Source organism: Vitis riparia, chromosome 1 (assembly GCF_004353265.1).
Source record: "Vitis riparia cultivar Riparia Gloire de Montpellier isolate 1030 chromosome 1, EGFV_Vit.rip_1.0, whole genome shotgun sequence".
Taxonomy (NCBI): Eukaryota; Viridiplantae; Streptophyta; class Magnoliopsida; order Vitales; family Vitaceae; genus Vitis; species Vitis riparia.
The window spans coordinates 17,747,274-17,758,394 of NC_048431.1; the positions used below are offsets into that span (position 1 = coordinate 17,747,274).

General features: G+C 38.8%; 1 pseudogene; it reads left to right on the top strand.

Moving 5' to 3' along the window:
* Positions 1-689: 689 nt before the first annotated feature.
* LOC117920596 lies at positions 690-7,993 on the top strand (annotated as a pseudogene).
* The last annotated feature ends 3,128 nt before the right edge of the window (positions 7,994-11,121 follow it).

An 11,121-nucleotide genomic window follows, 5' to 3' on the forward strand; every position in this document is an offset into this window, starting at 1 on the left:
AATTAGATCTCAACACCTATTCACCATGAAAATTGCTCTCTAGAAAATCCTAACTCCGAGAATCTCACATCTTATAAATTTTCTTCTCTTTTACACTTCATTTTCAATTCAATTTGAATATATTGCTATCTTGAGATTTTATCATGCAATTTCAAGTAAATTTCACTTGATCACCATCATTTCTTATCATCTCATTCAAGCCTTAATTACCAAGAATAATCCATCCTTGTGGACGATACCTAAAAACCACTATACTACAGTAGTTTGTACTAAAACCACTTTTTGATCGGGTACAAATTGCTATAGAAGAGTGAATTAGGTTATAAATTTTGTTTTGATCCAACAAACGACAAAAATCTGAGCGATCAAAAATGGCGCCATTGCCGGGGATGGTGCCAAGGTGATTGAGGCATTTTATTTGGTGAGGATTAACTCTTGTGATCCACATCACAAGATTGGTGAAGTTCTCTTTACCAATTCTCCACTTTCATCTTATTTTTCTTCCAGATTTCATTTTTCTTTTTCTTTTTCTCTTTTGTTTTTTTTTTTTTTTTTTTGTGTTTTGGTTTCCTTTGTTTGCTGTGTAGGTGAACCCTTGTATGCTCCATTGGGAATGAAATTCTAAGGGAAGGTTGGAAAGAACTAATTCATCTACTCAAGTGCTGAATATTGGAACTGCTACAAATACAATGGAACCTCAAGGTGAAGATCAACTAAGTCAACATGGAACTGCTGAAGAAAATTTCCATTTGTATCGATCTATGAGGGACCATATGCATCCACCAAGAATGAGTGCACCATTATGCATTGTTCCTCCTAGTGATCAAATGATCATCCGTCCTTACTTGGTGCCACTTCTTCCTCAATTCCATGGAATGGAGAATGAGAATCCTTACACTCACATAAAGGATTTTGAAGAAGTATGTCATACTTTTCAAGAAGGGGCTGCATCAATTGATCTTATGAGGCTTAAATTGTTTCCTTTCACTCTCAAGGACAAGGCAAAAGTGTGGCTGAATTCTTTGAGACCGCGAAGTGTCCGCTCATGGCCTGAACTACAAGCTGAATTTTTGAAGAAGTTTTTTCCAGCTCATCGTACTAGTGGACTGAAGAGACAAATCTCCAATTTTGTGGCCATGGAGAATGAAAAATTTTATGCTTATTGGGAGAGATATATGGAGGTTGTCAATGCTTGTCCTCATCATGGTTTTGACACTTGGATGTTGGTAAGCTACTTTTATGAAGGTATGTCACCGGCTATGAAACAATTGCTAGAAACCATGTGGCTGAAATATCTAGATCATGGGATGAACCTCATGGAAAAGACTCCAGCAAAGTCAAGCCCCAAAACAATGCTAAAAGTGGAATGTACACTTTGAATGAGGATGTAGATGTGCAAGTAAAAATGGCAACTCTATCAAGGAGATTGGAAGAACTTGAAGCAAGAGGAGCTAATGAAATCAAAGTGGTTAATGATGTTCCAATGCAAATTGCTCAATGCTCCATATGTCAATCCGGTGAACATCTAGTGAGCGAATGCCCCACCATACCAGCTGTTAGAGAAATATTTATGGAGCAAGCTAATGTTGTTGGATTTGTTAAACACTCCAACAATTCTCCATTTTCAAACACTTATAATCCGGGTTGGAGGAATCATCCAAATCTATCTTGGAAGAGTGGACAAGGACAATTTTCTTCTAACATGCAAACTTCTCAACCTCAAGCTTCACCGGTAGAACAAGCTATAGTGAATTTGAGTAAAGTGATGGGTGACTTCATTGGAGATCAAAAAAGTATCAATACTCAATTAAATCAAATGATGGATCATATGGAGACATCTTTCAATCAGAAATTTGATAGCTTGCAAACCAATCTCACACAAAAATTTGATAATATGCAGCTTGCTATTTCCAAACTCACAAGTATGCATACGGTGCAAGAAAAAGGAAAATTCCCTTCACAACCCCAACAAAATCTAAGGGGAGTTCATGAAATCGGAGAAAAAAATGAAAATTCGGCTAAGGTAGATGAAGTGAAGGCAATCATTACCTTAAGAGGTGGCAAACAAGTTGATCAACCTATGCCAAAACCAAAAGAGAATAAAGGAGGGGAACACGAAGAAAATGTGAAAGAACAAGAAAAAGAAAAAGAGGTGAATGAAGATGATAGACCAAAGCAAGATGAGATTGTCAATGAAGAGATTAAGAAGAAAGATAAGCTCTTATCTCCACCTTTTCCAAAAGCTCTTCAATCAAGGAAGGTGGTAAATAATGCAATTGAGATTTTTGAAGTTCTCAAGCAAGTCAAAGTTAACATACCACTCCTAGACATGATCAAGCAAGTTCCTCCCTATGCCAAGTTCCTTAAAGATTTATGTACAATGAAGAGGGGTTTGAACATCAACAAGAAAGCTTTCTTAACTGAACAAGTTAGTGCAATCATCCAATGTAAGACTCCAATCAAATATAAAGATCCAGGGTGTCCTACCATTTCTGTGAATATTGGAGATACATATGTAGAGAAAGCTCTTCTTGACTTGGGTGCAAGTGTAAATCTTCTTCACTATTCGGTGTACAAGCAATTGGGGCTAGGGGAACTCAAGCCTACTTCTATCACATTATCTTTGGCTGATAGGTCAATTAAAATTCCAAGAGGAATGATTGAAGATGTATTGGTTCAAGTGGATAAGTTTTACTATCCGGTTGATTTTATTGTCCTTGACACGGAACCAATTGCAAGAGAACCTAATCATGTTCCAATCATTCTTGGAAGACCTTTCTTAGCCACAGCAAATGCTTTAATAAATTGTCGGAATGGGGTAATGCAGCTCACTTTTGGGAATATGACTCTTGAGCTGAATATTTTTCATCTATGCAAGAGACATCCAAACCAAGATGAGGATGAACAAGAAGAAGCTTGCTTGATTGATACTCTTATAGAAGAACATGTGGAAGGAATAAGGAAGGAAGAGATGGAGAAGGCTTATGAAGAATTTGAAGAAATTGAGCAAGAAGAAAAAACTGAGGAAGCTAATGAAATTACCTCCATGAATCATCCTATGCAATGGAAAGCAAAAGAAAAGCCTTTATCTCTAACCAATAATGAAGAAGAAAAGAAGGAAGGATCACCTAAGCTCGATCTCAAGCCCTTGCCAAGTGATTTAAAATATGCATACCTTGAGGAAAATAAGTTTCCAGTGGTGATCTCTTCAAAATTATCATACCAACAAGAAGCTAGCTTGTTGGAAGTTCTAAGAAAATGCAAAGAAGCTATTGGTTGGTCCATTTCTGATCTTAAGGGGATAAGTCCTTTGGTATGCACTCACCACATTTATTTGGAGGAAAATGCTAAGCCAATTCGTCAACCTCAAAGGTGATTGAATCCTCACATGCAAGAGGTTGTTCGAAATGAGGCACTTAAGCTGTTACAAGCTAGAATTATCTACTCTATTTCGGATAGCACTTGGGTGAGTCCTACTCAAGTTGTACCTAAAAAGTCGGGAGTGACCGTGGTACAAAATGAAAAGGGAGAATCTATTCCCACAAGATTGACCACGGGATGGAGGGTGTGTATTGACTATCGAAAGCTGAACGCTGTCACAAGAAAGGATCATTTTCCTCTTCCATTCATGGACCAAGTATTGGAGAGGGTTTCGGGACATCCTTATTATTGTTTTCTTGATGGTTACTCTGGTTATTTTCATATTGAGATTGCCTTGGAAGATCAAGAGAAGACAACATTCACTTGCCCTTTTGGTACCTATGCATATAGGAGAATGCCATTTGGTTTATGCAATTGATTACTACTCAAAAAGTGCTATTTGATAGCTTATAATTAATCCTTTTAAACACTTTTGAGTAGTAGTTAGTGCCTTTTAACCCAATTAGCATGTTAAGGCCCCTTTCAATCAATTCTAATCAAAATGTGTAAGTTTTGGTGTTTTTGTTAGTATTTTGATCACCAAAGCATTATGTAATTGAGGAGAGTTATATGGAATCCTTGGCAAGCAATGGGAAGCTAAGAGGAATGAAGAAGCCAAGCTTTGAAGCACTTTTGCCATAAGCAAAGTGGGAATGCAAGGAAAAGCAAAAGAGAAATCAGTCATGGAGCATTCTTGATGACAGTCACTGCAGCCACTTTTGGAGCACTTCCTGGAGTCCAAATTATGCATACAATATATCATTTGAAAGCTTAGGAAGTCAACAATCCAATGCTTCAAACCGTGTGCAATTTGGAGCTGAAATGAGGAAGTTACAGCCTTTGGAAGATAACTGCTCCAAGTTGAGTGAAGGAAGGCTTCAGAAAAGTGCTGCGAAATCACCATTTTTTGTTGCAAAGTGATTTCGCAGCCTTTTTGCACAGTGCTATGGAGTTCCCCTGAAGCTTCACGCCGCGATGGAAGCCAAGCACCACAAGATGGAAGTCAACTTTGTGAAGGTGTTGAAGCAGCTGGTTGCTATGAAGAAATTTCGCAGCCCTTCTTGTGCACCTGCGAAATTTCGCAGACCTCACTCTTCACCTACGAAGTGGTCCTGAGTGCTTCCCGATATTTGTAACCGACACTTGGAGATATTTTTCGTTAGATTTTTTGTTGCCTAAATGCCCAAATTCTCCTTGTAAGTCACCAATGATAGTTTTCCTTAGCTTTTAAGTTGGGAATTTGGCAAAATATGAGGGTAATAGCTATCATTGTGATTTTTGTTTAAAGGGAGCCCGAGGAGCCTATTCTGAGGGTGAGAATGATGAACTTTTTGTAAGTTTCAAAGGAAGAAATACACAGAGCCTGAGCTCTTTTCTACCTTACCTTCTCACTTTGTATTTTACTTATTTTTACTAAGTTATGCACTCTCTGAGGAGCTTTCCCCAGAGAATGAGTAGCTAAGCTTTTTAGTTCCTTAGAGTTAAGGTTGCCGGGAAAGGTTCCAAGTGCTTCAATCAGAAGCTTTGTGGTTTCAGCTATGAATGAAGAGTAAGTGTGTCCCACGAATGGTTTCTAATGTTTTTAGTTAACTTAAAACACCTTGGAGTCACCTGGGCCAACACTTGGTAAGGCAAGTGATCTCTAACCATGGAGATGCACTAGTTTACCCCTTGCGAGCCTCTGGTAGGTGACTTGAAGGTAGGATTTTCTAGAATAGCCAACACTTGGTAAGCTTTTGGACTCTTAGGAGACATCCATTAGTTACCTCTTGCGAGCTTTTGACGGGTAATCCAAGGTTAAAGATCACCTTGAATGGTAAAGGCTAGTGAGAGGCTCAAACCATTGCAAGTTGTATCAGTGAGAGAATTAAAGCTGAAATCCAATTGAGGGATGCATTTATGCAGCACCTGTTAGAGAATTGACTTTATGTTAATTCTCTAATGTGAGGAATTGAACCAAGTGACCGGAGCTATGCTTTTGCATGAGGAACCTCCCCTGTATACCTGAATCTCCAAGGAATGCTTTTCTTCTTAAGTTATTTTCATCACTTGTTGTGTTGTTAATCTAAGTTCAACCCTTTTTCAACCAAAGTTTGTGTTTTATTTCTTAAGCTAATCTTGAAATGAAACAACACCAATTCACTTTGAATTGGTATCATTTTCAATCTTGAGTACCCTTCCCAGTGGAACGATCCTAGAGCCACTATGCTATAGTAGCTTTGTATTTGCTACCCTAGTTCATGGTGTTATAGGTTAAAAATTTTTGTTGATTACACCTGCCATCAAGGAGCACCAGCTGGACATACATCAGCTGAGACACCAATTAGGCACGAATCAGCAATGCTCCCGCAACTTTTCAAAGATGCATGCTAAGTATCTTTAGTGACATGGTGGAGAGAATCATGGAAGTTTTCATGGACGACTTTACCATCTATGGTGAGGATTTTGGAGACTGTCTCTCAAATTTGGAAACAATACTTCAAAGGTGCATTGAGAAAAATTTAGTGCTAAATTGGGATAAATGCCATTTTATGGTAGAAAAAGGCATTGTCTTAGGTCATGTTATCTCAAGGAAAGGGATCGAAGTGGATAAAGCAAAGGTTGAGATAATTGTGAATCTACCACCACCAACAAATGTTAAAGAAGTTAGACAATTCCTTGGTCATGCAGGTTTTTATAGATGTTTCATCAAGGATTTCTCTAAGCTAGCAAGACCTATGTGTGCCTTAGTTGCTAAGGATGCCAAATTCAAATGGGATCAAAATTGTCAACATTGCTTTGAAGAGTTGAAGAGACTATTGACTACTGCACCTATTGTGAGAAGACCAAATTGGGACCTGCCTTTTGAAGTTATGTGTGATGCAAGTGATCAAGCAATGGGAGCAATTCTAGGGCAAAGAGATGAGGGAAAACCTTACTATCTACTATGCAAGTAAAACTCTTAATGAGGCACAAAAGAACTACACCACCACTGAAAAAGAGTTGTTTGCGGTTGTCTTTGCATTAGACAAGTTTAGAGCATATCTTGTTGGAGCTCCTATAGTGATCTTCATTGACCATTCAGCTTTGAAATATTTAGTCAACAAGAAAGACTCTAAAGCAAGGCTAATTCGTTGGATTTTACTTCTTCAAGAATTCAATCTTGAAATAAAGGATAAGAAAGGTGTAGAGAATGTGGTAACTGACTATCTATCCCGAATTTCTGTGGAACACATTCCGGAAAGCCCCCCCATCAATGAAGAATTTCCTGATGATGCTCTTTTGAAAGTAGACACCAATCCATGGTATGCTCATATTGCAAATTATCTAGTCACTAGAGAACTACCTAAGGAATGGACTATTCAAGAGAGAAGATTTTTTTTTATCCAAGGTGCATGCATACTATTGGGAGGAACCATTTTTGTACAAGTATTGTGCTGATCAACTCATTAGGAAGTGTGTACTGGAAGAAGAACAACAAGGAATTCTTATGCAATGCCATGCTTATGCTTGTGGAGGCCATTTCTCCACTCAAAAGACAGCTTTGAAGGTTCTCCAATCAGGTTTTTATTGGCCTACTGTATTTAAAGATGCACATGAAGTTTGTAAGTCTTGTGACAAGTGTCAAAGGCTTGGGAAATTGACAAAGCGACACATGATGCCACTTAATCCCATATTGGTAGTGGAATTATTTGATATATGGGGGATTGATTTCATGGGACCGTTTCCACTCTCTTTTGGATACTCCTATATCCTGGTAGGAGTTGACTATGTGTCAAAATGGGTGGAAGCAATAGCTTGTAAGCATAATGATCACAAAGTGGTTGTTAAATTTCTCAAGGAAAATATATTCACAAGGTTTGGGGTGCCAAAGGCCATTATTAGTGATGGAGGTACTCACTTTTGCAACAAGATATTCAATAACCTTCTCGCTAGATATGGAGTGAAACACAAAGTAGCCACACCTTACCATCCACAAACAAGCGGACAAGTGGAGTTAGCTAACCGTGAGATCAAGAACATCCTGATGAAAGTGGTGAATGCAAACCGCAAGGATTGGGCACTATGACTTCATGATGCACTTTGGGCTTACCGAACTGCCTACAAAACAATTCTTGGAATGTCACCATATAGGTTGGTTTTTGGTAAGGCATGTCATCTACCAGTGGAAATGGAGTATAAAGCATGGTGGGCCATAAAGAAATTGAATTTTGATATGCAAAGAGCTGGGTTGAAGAGATTCCTAGATTTGAATGAGTTAGAGGAAATGAGGAACGAAGCCTACATGAATTCAAAAATTTCTAAGGACAAACTCAAGAGATGGCATGATCAAATTGTCCTTAGGAAAGAGTTTCAAGAGGGACAAAAGGTGCTCCTATATGATTCAAAATTGCACATCTTTCCGGGAAAGCTCAAATCTCGATGGAATGGCCCATACTTGGTTCATAAAGCGTATTCAAATGGGGTAGTTGAAATTACTAATCCAAAGAATGGATGTATCTTCAAAGTTAATGGACATCGGCTTAAACCATATATGGAACCTATGGTGCAAGAGAAAGAGGAGTTGTACCTTCTTGACCCTTCCATAAATTGAGCATTCCATGTTTGGTGGGCTTAGTCTTCTAGAAGACTAACTAGCCCAATGATCTTGCAATTCTTTTTCTTTGATTTTTTGTTTTGTTTTGCTTGTGTGTTGTTATATTTTTTTTAGTCATATGAATGATCCCTTTTTAATCATATCAGTTGTGTTTTGAAGGATTTTCTAGATGGATGGAATGCATGAGGCAAAGGGAGAAGGAGTTTTAATGGCCCAACACCAGTGTGCATGTTCATGCCAAAACAGAGGAGTCTTCATGCCAAAACAGGGGAGTTTTCATAGCTTTGGAAATGTGCAAAACGAGTCTCTGTACTAGTTCGCATGATCATGCGAAATTCTCGCATGACTGTGCGAAACTGATAAGGGTAGTGCAAAATTTTTTTAACCCTCTGGACCATTTCGCATAACTATGCGAACATTTCGCATGACCATGCGAGATCCAGCTTAAGCACTACAAAATTAACCCTCTGGACCACTTCGCACACTTATGCGAAAATTTTGCATATCCGTGCCAAAATTTCTTTCAAAAAAAAAAAAAAAGACAAAATTGTCTCCAATATAAGCCTTGTTTTATTTCGCACCGTTAACTGAAAATGAGCCTCATGCGAAAACTCTTCATCTTCGTTAGTCATGCAAAACTGAGGAGGAATACCATCGGTCTTTTTTCCATTTCACCCACTCTCTCTTTCACATATCTCCCTTGCCCTAAACCACGATCAAACATCAGGAATCTGATTACTTTCAGTTCTTGATTTTCGGAGATTTACTTGAACACTCCCGACATTTCAAGCATTTCAGGTATTTGAATCTCACTCAATCTCTCTCTAAAATTGCAAGACGAATCTGAGTTGAACAATCTGAATCATCTTGGGAGATTGCCGCAATTTTTTTGCGAACTTCGGACAAATTGATATCTATTATTCCATTTCCCAATTAATTCATCAAATTGTTCGTTGTAATTTTTGTTCTTCTTTGTTACAGATGGGAAATCAAAAACAAAAATCATCAGACATTGAGAAAGAATTTGTGGCGATGAATGACGGAAATGGCGAAGACACTGATCTCGAATCACCTCCGGGATTTTCCCTCTCTGAACCTCCCATTTCTAGACTTCCAAACCAGAGGAATGTCGCAAGATCTTCAATGGATAAAGGAAAATCAAAGATGGTTGTTACTCCTGGAAAATTACCGGTGAAGAGAACAAGAAGCGTTAGAGCTCGAACTCTTTCAAATTTTCCGACATCCCCTGCTATTCCTTCAGAGCAACATGCTGTAGTTCAATCCACTGTTGCTAAAGCCCCTGTTCCTACTCCGGTTACAAAATCTGCACCTCCACCAAGCCGACCACCTCAGTTCCAATTCACGAAAGCACCGAAGAAGAAATTAGCCACTGGTGCAAGGGAGGACTACTCAGGTAGAAAATTTCATGAAGAATGTTACTATGATTTCAAGGCTTTTGCTGCATCCCCTCTTACTAAATTCTCCACAGAGCTTTGTTGTCGATACTTTTTGGAGCCATTCATGGTGCCTAGACCATTCTTCTATCCTCGCATAATTCGGGAATTTTACCGCACCATGACCAGTAGAGGAGTATACCCACCTTCAGTGATTTATTTCGAAATTGATGGGAGACAAGGTATGCTGAATTCTGAAATGGTAGCAAGAGCTTTGGATATTCCTTTCACACCTCCAAATCCAGTTGAGTTTCAACCTATTACTCGAATTGAGGCTGCTGGGATGGTGCGGATTGTCTCTCAAAATCAATCCATCAACACACATGTAGTGTTGAGGAGAGAAATAGATTCAAAATTTTGGTTCGTGGATCATGTCCTACGCTCCAATGTCTATCCTTGCCAACATGCAATGCAAAGGCGAGAACAAATCCTAGAGGCATTATTCAGAATTATTAGTGGACAATGGTGGACACCTATTGATTTATTCATGGCTGCCCTGTTCTACTTTGAAGATAAGATACATCTAAAGCAATTGCAAAGAGCCAAGAAATATCCATGATTCTTCCTGCGCATGTTGGGCACCATATTGGAGTACTATGGCTTCCCTACTGAACCTGATAAAGAAAAGAAGCATCATTGTAGGGAAGTTTATACTGTTTCCAGATGGCAAGGTAGTGTGACCAAAATCGAGTCCACTCTCACAAGTGCCTCATTGACTACTGACAATGAACATCATTATGTGCCTCCTCCGAATTTGATCCTTGAAGATTTTGGTGATGGAGAAGATACACCCCCAAGACCACTAGCTGCCACCACACCAGGAGCTACTTCTACTCTCCCAAATCCGGATACAACTGCACATATTTTGGTTAGTCTTTCCTCTACCCCAAACATAGGTCCATCAGCTTCTGATGGCTATGTCCATATATCAGCTGAAGCATTCAATCAACTCTTAGCTCGCTTGGATATGATTCAAGAAAATCAAGCAAACATCCAGCTCACTCAGAGGCAACTTGTCCAAAGAGTTGATGAACTTACCATGGCTGTCCAGCAATGGAATTCTTCTTCTGAGAAGCCAGTTAGTGTTCATGATGCTCCCCCTCTGTCCATCCCACCTACACAAGATACAAATTCTACAACAAGGGAGTCCACAGTGCCCACCACCATTTTGACACCTTCAAAGATCATCCCCTCCCATCCATCTCATGCTTGAGGATAGGGAGTGCCCTCACTTTTCTCCATGACTTCATTTTTTTTAGTGTTCATTTTTTTTTTTCCTCCTTTCCTAGCACACTTATACTTCTATATTGTTTTGTCACAGTTATAGAAGCTGGAAAACAATGCTTTGTAGGTACTTTTCCCTTGCTTGCTTTACATTTTTTTGGTTAACATTGAGGACAATGTTTAGTTTGGTTGGGGGGAGGATAGGAAAGGAAGGACTTTTGGTTTCTTGTTGATTTAGAATTGGTTGTTAGATTTTTTTTTTTCTTCTTTTCGTTTGCTTGTGTATTAACTAGATTTTTTTAATTGGTAATTTTGTTTTTGAGAAGAACATAGCACTTATGATTGATAAATAAGCATACCTAGCTTGAAAGAAGTTGATTTGGAATATCAGCTCATTTGCTTGATCTTAGAAAACTTGTTATGTTGATTGAGTTTGATTTGACTTTG